Genomic DNA, 15,047 nt, shown 5'->3' with positions numbered 1-15,047 from the left:
ATTGCTTCCTCATTCCTCATTCAGAGGCTGCGTCTCCTCAGTGGTTGATAGGCTGAAACCGTTTCCTGGCCGCCTGCTTGTGAAATGCCAGGAGTCAAAGATCACACATTACACTTGCGGACCTGTGATGGAACAACAATGCAGAGAAACCCACCTGGCACAGACCTTCTATTCTGTCTATTAGACCTGCATCTTCCCTGCACCTTTCAAGCCATTTGTATGTGAAGCAAGAAAGAGTTAGAGAGTGATCCATCTATTCTTTTATAGGGAGGATGTCGCCGTGAGCTCCTCCCAGCTAATCACACGAACAGCAGAAAAGCAAGATAAATACACAGTTGAGGGGTGGGCTGCATGGTTATGTTTTTGAGTAAATATTGAAACTGACCTCAGTGGCTCATTAGCAGAGCTGCGGCTAATGACTGGTGCCAAATCATGATGAAGCAAGCACCATGGCTCGTAGGGGACCCACAACACGCTTTTCTTAGCTCACTGAATTAAAGTATAAACTTCCGCCGTGTGTGAATGGTAAAGGCTTGTTAATATGGTTCCTTTTCCACTTCAAGTCTGACAACAAGAGGCAGGAACCACGTGGCTTCGGAAGCTCAGGAAAGTAGCCACCAACCACAGAGAAAGAGAGAACTGGCAGTATGAGAGGTGGAGAAAACAGAAGCGGGAGCAAGGAGCTCAAATGAGATTGATGGCGTTTAAATAGAGCGCGTAAAGGAACAGTTACACAGCTAAGAAATGGGAAAGACAGACTAGGGAAAAAAACACAGAAAGAGCCTTTAGATGAAATTCTCTTCCTGGGACAGCAGGTTAAGAGAAATTACACATGGGGAGGTTAAGCATGTAACAAGGGGGAGAATAAAAAAGAAAATGCAGTTTTATGAAGTGTGTTTGCCAATCCAGCCAGCACTTTTGTTCTATTTCTCTCTTTGCGTCTTTTATTGGTAAAGTAACTTTCAAGTGTATGCGCAGGTATGAATGAGAGAGCAACGGTATAATAATTTGAAGCGTTTACACCCGTGCTAAAGTAGGAATGAGGTGTAGCAAAGACATGAAAGAGGTAGCGATAACAAATATGTGGAGAGGCAATAGTGACACAAAAATAAGCCACCTATTTATAAAACTGAAATGGAAGAAATACTAAAGGTTAACTTCTGAAATTGTAGCCGATAATAAAAAGATTCTCGTTGTTGGCAGGATTCGAACCTGCGCGGGGATACCCCAATGGATTTCTAGTCCATCGCCTTAACCACTCGGCCACAACAACTTGCTGTAAACTGCCTACAAATATTTTGTTTGAAAGTTTTGAAGTTTTCCCACATCAAAGTACTGATATTCTGCAATGCGCTTTTTAAAAACAATGTTTTTTTCATCATGCACGTTCTGTCCTAAAAACAAAAATTGGATGAGTATATCTCTGGATCTGTAAAAGGATACGCTTGCATTCAAACTCTCTTGTGGCACTCAAGTTTTTTGGACCCTGTTGCACTCTGTTTTTGCGCTGCTTTTAGTCTACGACCCATATTACAGAAGTCAACCATCTCTGAGTATTTGGGACTCCTTTGTAAGTGCCTTATCTTTAATCCTTGAAAAGCTCTATAATAAAGGGGTCTGTCAAAGATTGCTTGAATGGAAGATAAAAGAAGGCCCACTTGTCTCACCAAATGCAGTAGAGAAACCTGATGTTTTACTCATGTTATCCTTAGTTCAGTTTTTGTTAGACCTGGCATCCTTAAGGTGGCTTACCAGCAACCTTTTTGCTTTTCACCTCACGTTTTGCTGTATCTTTATGTTGGCCTTAGGACTCTAATCACGTTATCACTACTGTGAGAAAGTGGCTCTGTATATACTGTTCCCAAATAGGTACAGTGTGCACAGAGTCCCCAGTCCCCAGAGGTTTGGCAGAGGCTAAAGTTAGATATAACCTTACTCTCTAAAGTGGTAGCTTGCCGAGCAGTAAGGCAGTATCAGAGTGCAGTGTAAAACATTTGTTGTACACACTCAGTCAGCAAATGGTCTCACACACTCAAGAACGGAACTCTAGGCCATTGGTTTGCATACAAAAGATATTGTTGTTTTATTTTAGAACCAACAATAGGTATCAAAATATACTTTCTCAGAATGAGATGCTTTAGTTAAATACTTTGCAATAGGCAATTGACTTTTGCAGGTAATAGTTACAGTTTATTGCAATAGGCAACACAATTTGAATCACAATAATACATTGAGCTCAATGGGAATTTTAAGTTATATGCAATTAATTACTTTCAGGATTACTTTTCTAAATCCAGGACTGGATCCTAGATTCAGTCCTGGGACAGTTCTTGGAAACAAGTGAGTAAATTTGTTTTAGTTACTGTTGTGATTTTTAAGCAATATTTTGCTATTTTAAAAGTTGACACTTAGAAACTTTTGCTGATCAAATTACCAATGTTATCCTATGGAAGGAAATTCACTTAGCAGGTAAGTGGGGTTATGGTTACTTTTTCTAGGTCAGTGTTGGATCCTAGATCCAGCACTACTGTACCACCTGTAAGCAGTTGAGAAACTGCGTTTAAGTTATACAGGCGATTTTTAAGGAATATTTACATGTTTGTAAAATCGACACTTAGAAGAAATTTCACAGAAAAACAGTCAATGGTTTCCTATGGAAGAAAATTCAAGTTACGGGTAAAGTACGTTCTCGTTACTTTTGTAATCCAGTGCTGGGCTCCTAGGCTCAGTACTGGGACATCTATCTAAAACAGGTAAACAATTACGTTTTCACAGTTGGTACGATTTTTAAAGAATATTTGTAAGTTTCAAAAATCGACACTTAGAAAATTTTCAGCAAAAAGCAGGCAATGATATCCCATGGAAGGAAATTCGAGTTACTGGTAAGTACGGTTAAAATTACTTTTCAGGGTCAGTACCGAGCTCCAAGATGCAGCACTGAGGTCTCTCCTGATAACAGGTGAGTAAATCAGAATTCGTTGTTCGGCTGATTTTAGATGAATATTTTAAAGTTCCAAAACTCCACACCACTTAGAAGAATTTCCAAGTGAAACCACTGAATGTTAGCCTATGGAAGAAAAGTGAGTTATCGGCTTTTAGGTAAGTACTCGACTGGCAGAGTTATGGTTCTGGGCTTAGACTCAGGGGTCTCCCAGGTGAGTCCCAGCCTACTTGCCAAGCCTTAAACTCCCCTTTTATTACATAGAATTTATACCTAAGGTAGGCCCTAGGTAGTCCTAGGTGCATGATGCTATGTAAGTAAAAAATAAGATATGTACTTTGGTGGTTCGCGTGTCCTGTAAGTACCAAACAGTCTATTTCATTTTTCACTACTGTGAGGTCTACCCCTCTCATAGGTTAGCTCTGTGTATTCCCCTATACTTTTTATTTGGTAATTCCATATCGGAGAGGAGTAGCTTTATTTATTTATTGAAAATCCTACTTACTGGCGAGGTTGGATTTAACTTTACTATTTTAGAAATGCCACTTTTAGAGAGTGAACATTTCTCTGCACTTACTGCTCTATTTGCCTGAAACCTGGCCCCAATACACGTCTGGATTGGGCTGGGTGACAGCAAAATGTGTGCCTTCCCTCTAGAGAGCCACAACACTGGTCACTCAACTGCACCTGGGGGGTGAGCTCCGCTCCCCCTCCACCCCCAATAGGTTCAAGACCGATAATTCATGTAAGTAAATACATTATAGCTACAGCTTATAATCATGCGAGTTTAAATCATTTGTTGTTAGATGGTTTAAATATTTGAAAGGATCTGTTTTTAATAGACATTTTACAAAAACCACTGGTACATTTGCTAATTCTGTAAAATTAACACCCAACTGCCGTGACATTGCCAACCACAATGCCGTGACTCGGATTCGAACCGAGGTTGCTGCGGCCACAACGCAGAGTACTAACCACTATACGATCACGGCAAGCTACTTGGGCTCAACGACATACAGTGACATGGAGAATTTATAATTCGGAACACTCAGGGCTGTTCCTGTGATAGGCTGGATGTATTCATTGCTTCCTCATTCCTCATTCAGAGGCTGCGTCTCCTCAGTGGTTGATAGGCTGAAACCGTTTCCTGGCCGCCTGCTTGTGAAATGCCAGGAGTCAAAGATCACACATTACACTTGCGGACCTGTGATGGAACAACAATGCAGAGAAACCCACCTGGCACAGACCTTCTATTCTGTCTATTAGACCTGCATCTTCCCTGCACCTTTCAAGCCATTTGTATGTGAAGCAAGAAAGAGTTAGAGAGTGATCCATCTATTCTTTTATAGGGAGGATGTCGCCGTGAGCTCCTCCCAGCTAATCACACGAACAGCAGAAAAGCAAGATAAATACACAGTTGAGGGGTGGGCTGCATGGTTATGTTTTTGAGTAAATATTGAAACTGACCTCAGTGGCTCATTAGCAGAGCTGCGGCTAATGACTGGTGCCAAATCATGATGAAGCAAGCACCATGGCTCGTAGGGGACCCACAACACGCTTTTCTTAGCTCACTGAATTAAAGTATAAACTTCCGCCGTGTGTGAGTGGTAAAGGCTTGTTAATATGGTTCCTTTTCCAATTCAAGTCTGACAACAAGAGGCAGGAACCACGTGGCTTCGGAAGCTCAGGAAAGTAGCCACCAACCACAGAGAAAGAGAGAACTGGCAGAATGAGAGGTGGAGAAAACAGAAGCGGGAGCAAGGAGCTCAAATGAGATTGATGGCGTTTAAATAGAGCGCGTAAAGGAACAGTTACACAGCTAAGAAATGGGAAAGACAGACTAGGGAAAAAAACACAGAAAGAGCCTGTAGATGAAATTCTCTTCCTGGGACAGCAGGTTAAGAGAAATTACACATGGGGAGGTTAAGCATGTAACACGGGGGAGAATAAAAAAGAAAATGCAGTTTTATGAAGTGTGTTTGCCAATCCAGCCAGCACTTTTGTTCTATTTCTCTCTTTGCGTCTTTTATTGGTAAAGTAACTTTCAAGTGCATGCGCAGGTATGAATGAGAGAGCAACGGTATAATAATTTGAAGCGTTTACACCAGTGCTAAAGTAGGAATGAGGTGTAGCAAAGACATGAAAGAGGTAGCGATAACAAATATGTGGAGATGCAATAGTGACACAAAAATAAGCCACCTATTTATAAAACTGAAATGGAAGAAATACTAAAGGTTAACTTCTGAAATTGTAGCCGATAATAAAAAGATTCTCGTTGTTGGCAGGATTCGAACCTGCGCGGGGATACCCCAATGGATTTCTAGTCCATCGCCTTAACCACTCAGCCACAACAACTTGCTGTAAGCTGCCTACAAATATTTTGTTTGAAAGTTTTGAAGTTTTCCCACATCAAAGTACTGATATTCTGCAATGCGCTTTTTAAAAACAATGTTTTTTTCATCATGCACGTTCTGTCCTAAAAACAAAAATTGCATGAGTATATCTCTGGATCTGTAAAAGGATACGCTTGCATTCAAACTCTCTTGTGGCACTCAAGTTTTTTGGACCCTGTTGCACTCTGTTTTTGCGCTGCTTTTAGTCTACGACCCATATTACAGAAGTCAACCATCTCTGAGTATTTGGGACTCCTTTGTAAGTGCCTTATCTTTAATCCTTGAAAAGCTCTATAATAAAGGGGTCTGTCAAAGATTGCTTGAATGGAAGATAAAAGAAGGCCCACTTGTCTCACCAAATGCAGTAGAGAAACCTGATGTTTTACTCATGTTATCCTTAGTTCAGTTTTTGTTAGACCTGGCATCCTTAAGGTGGCCTACCAGCAACCTTTTTGCTTTTCACCTCACGTTTTGCTGTATCTTTATGTTGGCCTTAGGACTCTAATCACTTTATCACTACTGTGAGAAAGTGGCTCTGTATATACTGTTCCCAAATAGGTACAGTGTGCACAGAGTCCCCAGTCCCCAGAGGTTTGGCAGAGGCTAAAGTTAGATATAACCTTACTCTCTAAAGTGGTAGCTTGCCGAGCAGTAAGGCAGTATCAGAGTACAGTGTAAAACATTTGTTGTACACACTCAGTCAGCAAATGGTCTCACACACTCAAGAACTGAACTCTAGGCCATTGGTTTGCATACAAAAGATATTGTTGTTTTATTTTAGAACCAACAATAGGTATCAAAATATACTTTCTCAGAATGAGATGCTTTAGTTAAATACTTTGCAATAGGCAATTGACTTTTGCAGGTCATAGTTACAGTTTATTGCAATAGGCAACACAATTTGAATAACAATAATACATTGAGCTCAATGGGAATTTTAAGTTATATGCAATTAATTACTTTCAGGATTACTTTTCTAAATCCAGGACTGGATCCTAGATTCAGTCCTGGGACAGTTCTTGGAAACAAGTGAGTAAATTTGTTTTAGTTACTGTTGTGATTTTTAAGCAATATTTTGCTATTTTAAAAGTTGACACTTAGAAACTTTTGCTGATCAAATTACCAATGTTATCCTATGGAAGGAAATTCACTTAGCAGGTAAGTGGGGTTATGGTTACTTTTTCTAGGTCAGTGTTGGATCCTAGATCCAGCACTACTGTACCACCTGTAAGCAGTTGAGAAACTGTGTTTAAGTTATACAGGCGATTTTTAAGGAATATTTACATGTTTGCAAAATCGACACTTAGAAGAAATTTCACAGAAAAACAGTCAATGGTTTCCTATGGAAGAAAATTCAAGTTACGGGTAAAGTACGTTCTCGTTACTTTTGTAATCCAGTGCTGGGCTCCTAGGCTCAGTACTGGGACATCTATCTAAAACAGGTAAACAATTACGTTTTCACAGTTGGTACGATTTTTAAAGAATATTTGTAAGTTTCAAAAATCGACACTTAGAAAATTTTCAGCAAAAAGCAGGCAATGATATCCCATGGAAGGAAATTCGAGTTACTGGTAAGTACGGTTAAAATTACTTTTCAGGGTCAGTACCGAGCTCCAAGATGCAGCACTGAGGTCTCTCCTGATAACAGGTGAGTAAATCAGAATTCGTTGTTCGGCTGATTTTAGATGAATATTTTAAAGTTCCAAAACTCCACACCACTTAGAAGAATTTCCAAGTGAAACCACTGAATGTTAGCCTATGGAAGAAAAGTGAGTTATCGGCTTTTAGGTAAGTACTCGACTGGCAGAGTTATGGTTCTGGGCTTAGACTCAGGGGTCTCCCCGGTGAGTCCCAGCCTACTTGCCAAGCCTTAAACTCCCCTTTTATTACATAGAATTTATACCTAAGGTAGGCCCTAGGTAGTCCTAGGTGCATGATGCTATGTAAGTAAAAAATAAGATATGTACTTTGGTGGTTCGCGTGTCCTGTAAGTACCAAACAGTCTATTTCATTTTTCACTACTGTGAGGTCTACCCCTCTCATAGGTTAGCTCTGTGTATTCCCCTATACTTTTTATTTGGTAATTCCATATCGGAGAGGAGTAGCTTTATTTATTTATTGAAAATCCTACTTACTGGTGAGGTTGGATTTAACTTTACTATTTTAGAAATGCCACTTTTAGAGAGTGAACATTTCTCTGCACTTACTGCTCTATTTGCCTGAAACCTGGCCCCAATACACGTCTGGATTGGGCTGGGTCACAGCAAAATGTGTGCCTTCCCTCTAGAGAGCCACAACACAGGTCACTCAACTGCACCTGGGGGTGAGCTCCGCTCCCCCTCCACCCCCAATAGGTTCAAGACCGATAATTTATGTAAGTAAATACATTATAGCTACAGCTTATAATCATGCGAGTTTAAATCATTTGTTGTTAGATGGTTTAAATATTTGAAAGGATCTGTTTTTAATAGACATTTTACAAAAACCACTGGTACATTTGCTAATTCTGTAAAATTAGCACCCAACTGCCGTGACATTGCCAACCACAATGCCGTGACTCGGATTCGAACCGAGGTTGCTGCGGCCACAACGCAGAGTACTAACCACTATACGATTATGGCGAGCTACTTGGGCTCAACAACATACAGTGACATAGAGAATTTATAATTCGGAACACTCAGGGCTGTTCCTGTGATAGGCTGGATGTATTCATTGCTTCCTCATTCCTCATTCAGAGGCTGCGTCTCCTCAGTGGTTGATAGGCTGAAACCGTTTCCTGGCCGCCTGCTTGTGAAATGCCAGGAGTCAAAGATCACACATTACACTTGCGGACCTGTGATGGAACAACAATGCAGAGAAACCCACCTGGCACAGACCTTCTATTCTGTCTATTAGACCTGCATCTTCCCTGCACCTTTCAAGCCATTTGTATGTGAAGCAAGAAAGAGTTAGAGAGTGATCCATCTATTCTTTTATAGGGAGGATGTCGCCGTGAGCTCCTCCCAGCTAATCACACGAACAGCAGAAAAGCAAGATAAATACACAGTTGAGGGGTGGGCTGCATGGTTATGTTTTTGAGTAAATATTGAAACTGACCTCAGTGGCTCATTAGCAGAGCTGCGGCTAATGACTGGTGCCAAATCATGATGAAGCAAGCACCATGGCTCGTAGGGGACCCACAACACGCTTTTCTTAGCTCACTGAATTAAAGTATAAACTTCCGCCGTGTGTGAATGGTAAAGGCTTGTTAATATGGTTCCTTTTCCAATTCAAGTCTGACAACAAGAGGCAGGAACCACGTGGCTTCGGAAGCTCAGGAAAGTAGCCACCAACCACAGAGAAAGAGAGAACTGGCAGTATGAGAGGTGGAGAAAACAGAAGCGGGAGCAAGGAGCTCAAATGAGATTGATGGCGTTTAAATAGAGCGCGTAAAGGAACAGTTACACAGCTAAGAAATGGGAAAGACAGACTAGGGAAAAAAACACAGAAAGAGCCTTTAGATGAAATTCTCTTCCTGGGACAGCAGGTTAAGAGAAATTACACATGGGGAGGTTAAGCATGTAACAAGGGGGAGAATAAAAAAGAAAATGCAGTTTTATGAAGTGTGTTTGCCAATCCAGCCAGCACTTTTGTTCTATTTCTCTCTTTGCGTCTTTTATTGGTAAAGTAACTTTCAAGTGTATGCGCAGGTATGAATGAGAGAGCAACGGTATAATAATTTGAAGCGTTTACACTCGTGCTAAAGTAGGAATGAGGTGTAGCAAAGACATGAAAGAGGTAGCGATAACAAATATGTGGAGAGGCAATAGTGACACAAAAATAAGCCACCTATTTATAAAACTGAAATGGAAGAAATACTAAAGGTTAACTTCTGAAATTGTAGCCGATAATAAAAAGATTCTCGTTGTTGGCAGGATTCGAACCTGCGCGGGGATACCCCAATGGATTTCTAGTCCATCGCCTTAACCACTCGGCCACAACAACTTGCTGTAAACTGCCTACAAATATTTTGTTTGAAAGTTTTGAAGTTTTCCCACATCAAAGTACTGATATTCTGCAATGCGCTTTTTAAAAACAATGTTTTTTTCATCATGCACGTTCTGTCCTAAAAACAAAAATTGGATGAGTATATCTCTGGATCTGTAAAAGGATACGCTTGCATTCAAACTCTCTTGTGGCACTCAAGTTTTTTGGACCCTGTTGCACTCTGTTTTTGCGCTGCTTTTAGTCTACGACCCATATTACAGAAGTCAACCATCTCTGAGTATTTGGGACTCCTTTGTAAGTGCCTTATCTTTAATACTTGAAAAGCTCTATAATAAAGGGGTCTGTCAAAGATTGCTTGAATGGAAGATAAAAGAAGGCCCACTTGTCTCACCAAATGCAGTAGAGAAACCTGATGTTTTACTCATGTTATCCTTAGTTCAGTTTTTGTTAGACCTGGCATCCTTAAGGTGGCTTACCAGCAACCTTTTTGCTTTTCACCTCACGTTTTGCTGTATCTTTATGTTGGCCTTAGGACTCTAATCACGTTATCACTACTGTGAGAAAGTGGCTCTGTATATACTGTTCCCAAATAAGTACAGTGTGCACAGAGTCCCCAGTCCCCAGAGGTTTGGCAGAGGCTAAACTTAGATATAACCTTACTCTCTAAAGTGGTAGCTTGCCGAGCAGTAAGGCAGTATCAGAGTGCAGTGTAAAACATTTGTTGTACACACTCAGTCAGCAAATGGTCTCACACACTCAAGAACTGAACTCTAGGCCATTGGTTTGCATACAAAATATATTGTTGTTTTATTTTAGAACCAACAATAGGTATCAAAATATACTTTCTCAGAATGAGATGCTTTAGTTAAATACTTTGCAATAGGCAATTGACTTTTGCAGGTAATAGTTACAGTTTATTGCAATAGGCAACACAATTTGAATCACAATAATACATTGAGCTCAATGGGAATTTTAAGTTATATGCAATTAATTACTTTCAGGATTACTTTTCTAAATCCAGGACTGGATCCTAGATTCAGTCCTGGGACAGTTCTTGGAAACAAGTGAGTAAATTTGTTTTAGTTACTGTTGTGATTTTTAAGCAATATTTTGCTATTTTAAAAGTTGACACTTAGAAACTTTTGCTGATCAAATTACCAATGTTATCCTATGGAAGGAAATTCACTTAGCAGGTAAGTGGGGTTATGGTTACTTTTTCTAGGTCAGTGTTGGATCCTAGATCCAGCACTACTGTACCACCTGTAAGCAGTTGAGAAACTGCGTTTAAGTTATACAGGCGATTTTTAAGGAATATTTACATGTTTGCAAAATCGACACTTAGAAGAAATTTCACAGAAAAACAGTCAATGGTTTCCTATGGAAGAAAATTCAAGTTACGGGTAAAGTACGTTCTCGTTACTTTTGTAATCCAGTGCTGGGCTCCTAGGCTCAGTACTGGGACATCTATCTAAAACAGGTAAACAATTACGTTTTCACAGTTGGTACGATTTTTAAAGAATATTTGTAAGTTTCAAAAATAGACACTTAGAAAATTTTCAGCAAAAAGCAGGCAATGATATCCCATGGAAGGAAATTCGAGTTACTGGTAAGTACGGTTAAAATTACTTTTCAGGGTCAGTACCGAGCTCCAAGATGCAGCACTGAGGTCTCTCCTGATAACAGGTGAGTAAATCAGAATTCGTTGTTCGGCTGATTTTAGATGAATATTTTAAAGTTCCAAAACTCCACACCACTTAGAAGAATTTCCAAGTGAAACCACTGAATGTTAGCCTATGGAAGAAAAGTGAGTTATCGGCTTTTAGGTAAGTACTCGACTGGCAGAGTTATGGTTCTGGGCTTAGACTCAGGGGTCTCCCAGGTGAGTCCCAGCCTACTTGCCAAGCCTTAAACTCCCCTTTTATTACATAGAATTTATACCTAAGGTAGGCCCTAGGTAGTCCTAGGTGCATGATGCTATGTAAGTAAAAAATAAGATATGTACTTTGGTGGTTCGTGTGTCCTGTAAGTACCAAACAGTCTATTTCATTTTTCACTACTGTGAGGTCTACCCCTCTCATAGGTTAGCTCTGTGTATTCCCCTATACTTTTTATTTGGTAATTCCATATCGGAGAGGAGTAGCTTTATTTATTTATTGAAAATCCTACTTACTGGTGAGGTTGGATTTAACTTTACTATTTTAGAAATGCCACTTTTAGAGAGTGAACATTTCTCTGCACTTACTGCTCTATTTGCCTGAAACCTGGCCCCAATACACGTCTGGATTGGGCTGGGTGACAGCAAAATGTGTGCCTTCCCTCTAGAGAGCCACAACACTGGTCACTCAACTGCACCTGGGGGGTGAGCTCCGCTCCCCCTCCACCCCCAATAGGTTCAAGACCGATAATTCATGTAAGTAAATACATTATAGCTACAGCTTATAATCATGCGAGTTTAAATCATTTGTTGTTAGATGGTTTAAATATTTGAAAGGATCTGTTTTTAATAGACATTTTACAAAAACCACTGGTACATTTGCTAATTCTGTAAAATTAACACCCAACTGCCGTGACATTGCCAACCACAATGCCGTGACTCGGATTCGAACCGAGGTTGCTGCGGCCACAACGCAGAGTACTAACCACTATACGATCACGGCAAGCTACTTGGGCTCAACGACATACAGTGACATGGAGAATTTATAATTCGGAACACTCAGGGCTGTTCCTGTGATAGGCTGGATGTATTCATTGCTTCCTCATTCCTCATTCAGAGGCTGCGTCTCCTCAGTGGTTGATAGGCTGAAACCGTTTCCTGGCCGCCTGCTTGTGAAATGCCAGGAGTCAAAGATCACACATTACACTTGCGGACCTGTGATGGAACAACAATGCAGAGAAACCCACCTGGCACAGACCTTCTATTCTGTCTATTAGACCTGCATCTTCCCTGCACCTTTCAAGCCATTTGTATGTGAAGCAAGAAAGAGTTAGAGAGTGATCTATCTATTCTTTTATAGGGAGGATGTCGCCGTGAGCTCCTCCCAGCTAATCACACGAACAGCAGAAAAGCAAGATAAATACACAGTTGAGGGGTGGGCTGCATGGTTATGTTTTTGAGTAAATATTGAAACTGACCTCAGTGGCTCATTAGCAGAGCTGCGGCTAATGACTGGTGCCAAATCATGATGAAGCAAGCACCATGGCTCGTAGGGGACCCACAACACGCTTTTCTTAGCTCACTGAATTAAAGTATAAACTTCCGCCGTGTGTGAGTGGTAAAGGCTTGTTAATATGGTTCCTTTTCCAATTCAAGTCTGACAACAAGAGGCAGGAACCACGTGGCTTCGGAAGCTCAGGAAAGTAGCCACCAACCACAGAGAAAGAGAGAACTGGCAGAATGAGAGGTGGAGAAAACAGAAGCGGGAGCAAGGAGCTCAAATGAGATTGATGGCGTTTAAATAGAGCGCGTAAAGGAACAGTTACACAGCTAAGAAATGGGAAAGACAGACTAGGGAAAAAAACACAGAAAGAGCCTGTAGATGAAATTCTCTTCCTGGGACAGCAGGTTAAGAGAAATTACACATGGGGAGGTTAAGCATGTAACACGGGGGAGAATAAAAAAGAAAATGCAGTTTTATGAAGTGTGTTTGCCAATCCAGCCAGCACTTTTGTTCTATTTCTCTCTTTGCGTCTTTTATTGGTAAAGTAACTTTCAAGTGCATGCGCAGGTATGAATGAGAGAGCAACGGTATAATAATTTGAAGCGTTTACACCAGTGCTAAAGTAGGAATGAGGTGTAGCAAAGACATGAAAGAGGTAGCGATAACAAATATGTGGAGAGGCAATAGTGACACAAAAATAAGCCACCTATTTATAAAACTGAAATGGAAGAAATACTAAAGGTTAACTTCTGAAATTGTAGCCGATAATAAAAAGATTCTCGTTGTTGGCAGGATTCGAACCTGCGCGGGGATACCCCAATGGATTTCTAGTCCATCGCCTTAACCACTCAGCCACAACAACTTGCTGTAAGCTGCCTACAAATATTTTGTTTGAAAGATTTGAAGTTTTCCCACATCAAAGTACTGATATTCTGCAATGCGCTTTTTAAAAACAATGTTTTTTTCATCATGCACGTTCTGTCCTAAAAACAAAAATTGCATGAGTATATCTCTGGATCTGTAAAAGGATACGCTTGCATTCAAACTCTCTTGTGGCACTCAAGTTTTTTGGACCCTGTTGCACTCTGTTTTTGCGCTGCTTTTAGTCTACGACCCATATTACAGAAGTCAACCATCTCTGAGTATTTGGGACTCCTTTGTAAGTGCCTTATCTTTAATCCTTGAAAAGCTCTATAATAAAGGGGTCTGTCAAAGATTGCTTGAATGGAAGATAAAAGAAGGCCCACTTGTCTCACCAAATGCAGTAGAGAAACCTGATGTTTTACTCATGTTATCCTTAGTTCAGTTTTTGTTAGACCTGGCATCCTTAAGGTGGCCTACCAGCAACCTTTTTGCTTTTCACCTCACGTTTTGCTGTATCTTTATGTTGGCCTTAGGACTCTAATCACTTTATCACTACTGTGAGAAAGTGGCTCTGTATATACTGTTCCCAAATAGGTACAGTGTGCACAGAGTCCCCAGTCCCCAGAGGTTTGGCAGAGGCTAAAGTTAGATATAACCTTACTCTCTAAAGTGGTAGCTTGCCGAGCAGTAAGGCAGTATCAGAGTACAGTGTAAAACATTTGTTGTACACACTCAGTCAGCAAATGGTCTCACACACTCAAGAACTGAACTCTAGGCCATTGGTTTGCATACAAAAGATATTGTTGTTTTATTTTAGAACCAACAATAGGTATCAAAATATACTTTCTCAGAATGAGATGCTTTAGTTAAATACTTTGCAATAGGCAATTGACTTTTGCAGGTCATAGTTACAGTTTATTGCAATAGGCAACACAATTTGAATAACAATAATACATTGAGCTCAATGGGAATTTTAAGTTATATGCAATTAATTACTTTCAGGATTACTTTTCCAAATCCAGGTCTGGATCCTAGATTCAGTCCTGGGACAGTTCTTGGAAACAAGTGAGTAAATTCGTTTTAGTTACTGTTGTGATTTTTAAGCAATATTTTGCTATTTTAAAAGTTGACACTTAGAAACTTTTGCTGATCAAATTACCAATGTTATCCTATGGAAGGAAATTCACTTAGCAGGTAAGTGGGGTTATGGTTACTTTTTCTAGGTCAGTGTTGGATCCTAGATCCAGCACTACTGTACCACCTGTAAGCAGTTGAGAAACTGTGTTTAAGTTATACAGGCGATTTTTAAGGAATATTTACATGTTTGCAAAATCGACACTTAGAAGAAATTTCACAGAAAAACAGTCAATGGTTTCCTATGGAAGAAAATTCAAGTTACGGGTAAAGTACGTTCTCGTTACTTTTGTAATCCAGTGCTGGGCTCCTAGGCTCAGTACTGGGACATCTATCTAAAACAGGTAAACAATTACGTTTTCACAGTTGGTACGATTTTTAAAGAATATTTGTAAGTTTCAAAAATCGACACTTAGAAAATTTTCAGCAAAAAGCAGGCAATGATATCCCATGGAAGGAAATTCGAGTTACTGGTAAGTACGGTTAAAATTACTTTTCAGGGTCAGTACCGAGCTCCAAGATGCAGCACTGAGGTCTCTCCTGATAACAGGTGAGTAAATCAGAATTCGT

The 15,047-nt window shown here is 40.2% G+C and overlaps 6 non-coding genes across 6 annotated transcripts; all 6 read right to left on the bottom strand.

Moving 5' to 3' along the window:
- Window positions 1–1,191: 1,191 nt before the first annotated feature.
- On the bottom strand, window positions 1,192–1,273 carry TRNAS-AGA (transfer RNA serine (anticodon AGA)). The gene has a single exon. It is a non-coding gene; the product is annotated as a tRNA-Ser (tRNA).
- Window positions 1,274–3,861: 2,588 nt separating this feature from the next.
- On the bottom strand, window positions 3,862–3,933 carry TRNAH-GUG (transfer RNA histidin (anticodon GUG)). The gene has a single exon. It is a non-coding gene; the product is annotated as a tRNA-His (tRNA).
- Window positions 3,934–5,214: 1,281 nt separating this feature from the next.
- On the bottom strand, window positions 5,215–5,296 carry TRNAS-AGA (transfer RNA serine (anticodon AGA)). The gene has a single exon. It is a non-coding gene; the product is annotated as a tRNA-Ser (tRNA).
- Window positions 5,297–9,236: 3,940 nt separating this feature from the next.
- Window positions 9,237–9,318, bottom strand: TRNAS-AGA (transfer RNA serine (anticodon AGA)). The gene has a single exon. It is a non-coding gene; the product is annotated as a tRNA-Ser (tRNA).
- Window positions 9,319–11,906: 2,588 nt separating this feature from the next.
- TRNAH-GUG (transfer RNA histidin (anticodon GUG)) lies at window positions 11,907–11,978 on the bottom strand. Its single transcript has one exon. It is a non-coding gene; the product is annotated as a tRNA-His (tRNA).
- A 1,281-nt stretch (window positions 11,979–13,259) lies between these two features.
- On the bottom strand, window positions 13,260–13,341 carry TRNAS-AGA (transfer RNA serine (anticodon AGA)). The gene has a single exon. It is a non-coding gene; the product is annotated as a tRNA-Ser (tRNA).
- Between the last annotated feature and the right edge of the window lie 1,706 nt (window positions 13,342–15,047).

The sequence above is a fragment of the Triturus cristatus genome, chromosome 12, assembly GCF_964204655.1.
Source record: "Triturus cristatus chromosome 12, aTriCri1.1, whole genome shotgun sequence".
Classification (NCBI taxonomy): Eukaryota; Metazoa; Chordata; class Amphibia; order Caudata; family Salamandridae; genus Triturus; species Triturus cristatus.
The sequence above is the reverse complement of the archived record's forward strand: the minus strand, read 5'-3'. Positions and strand labels throughout refer to the sequence as shown.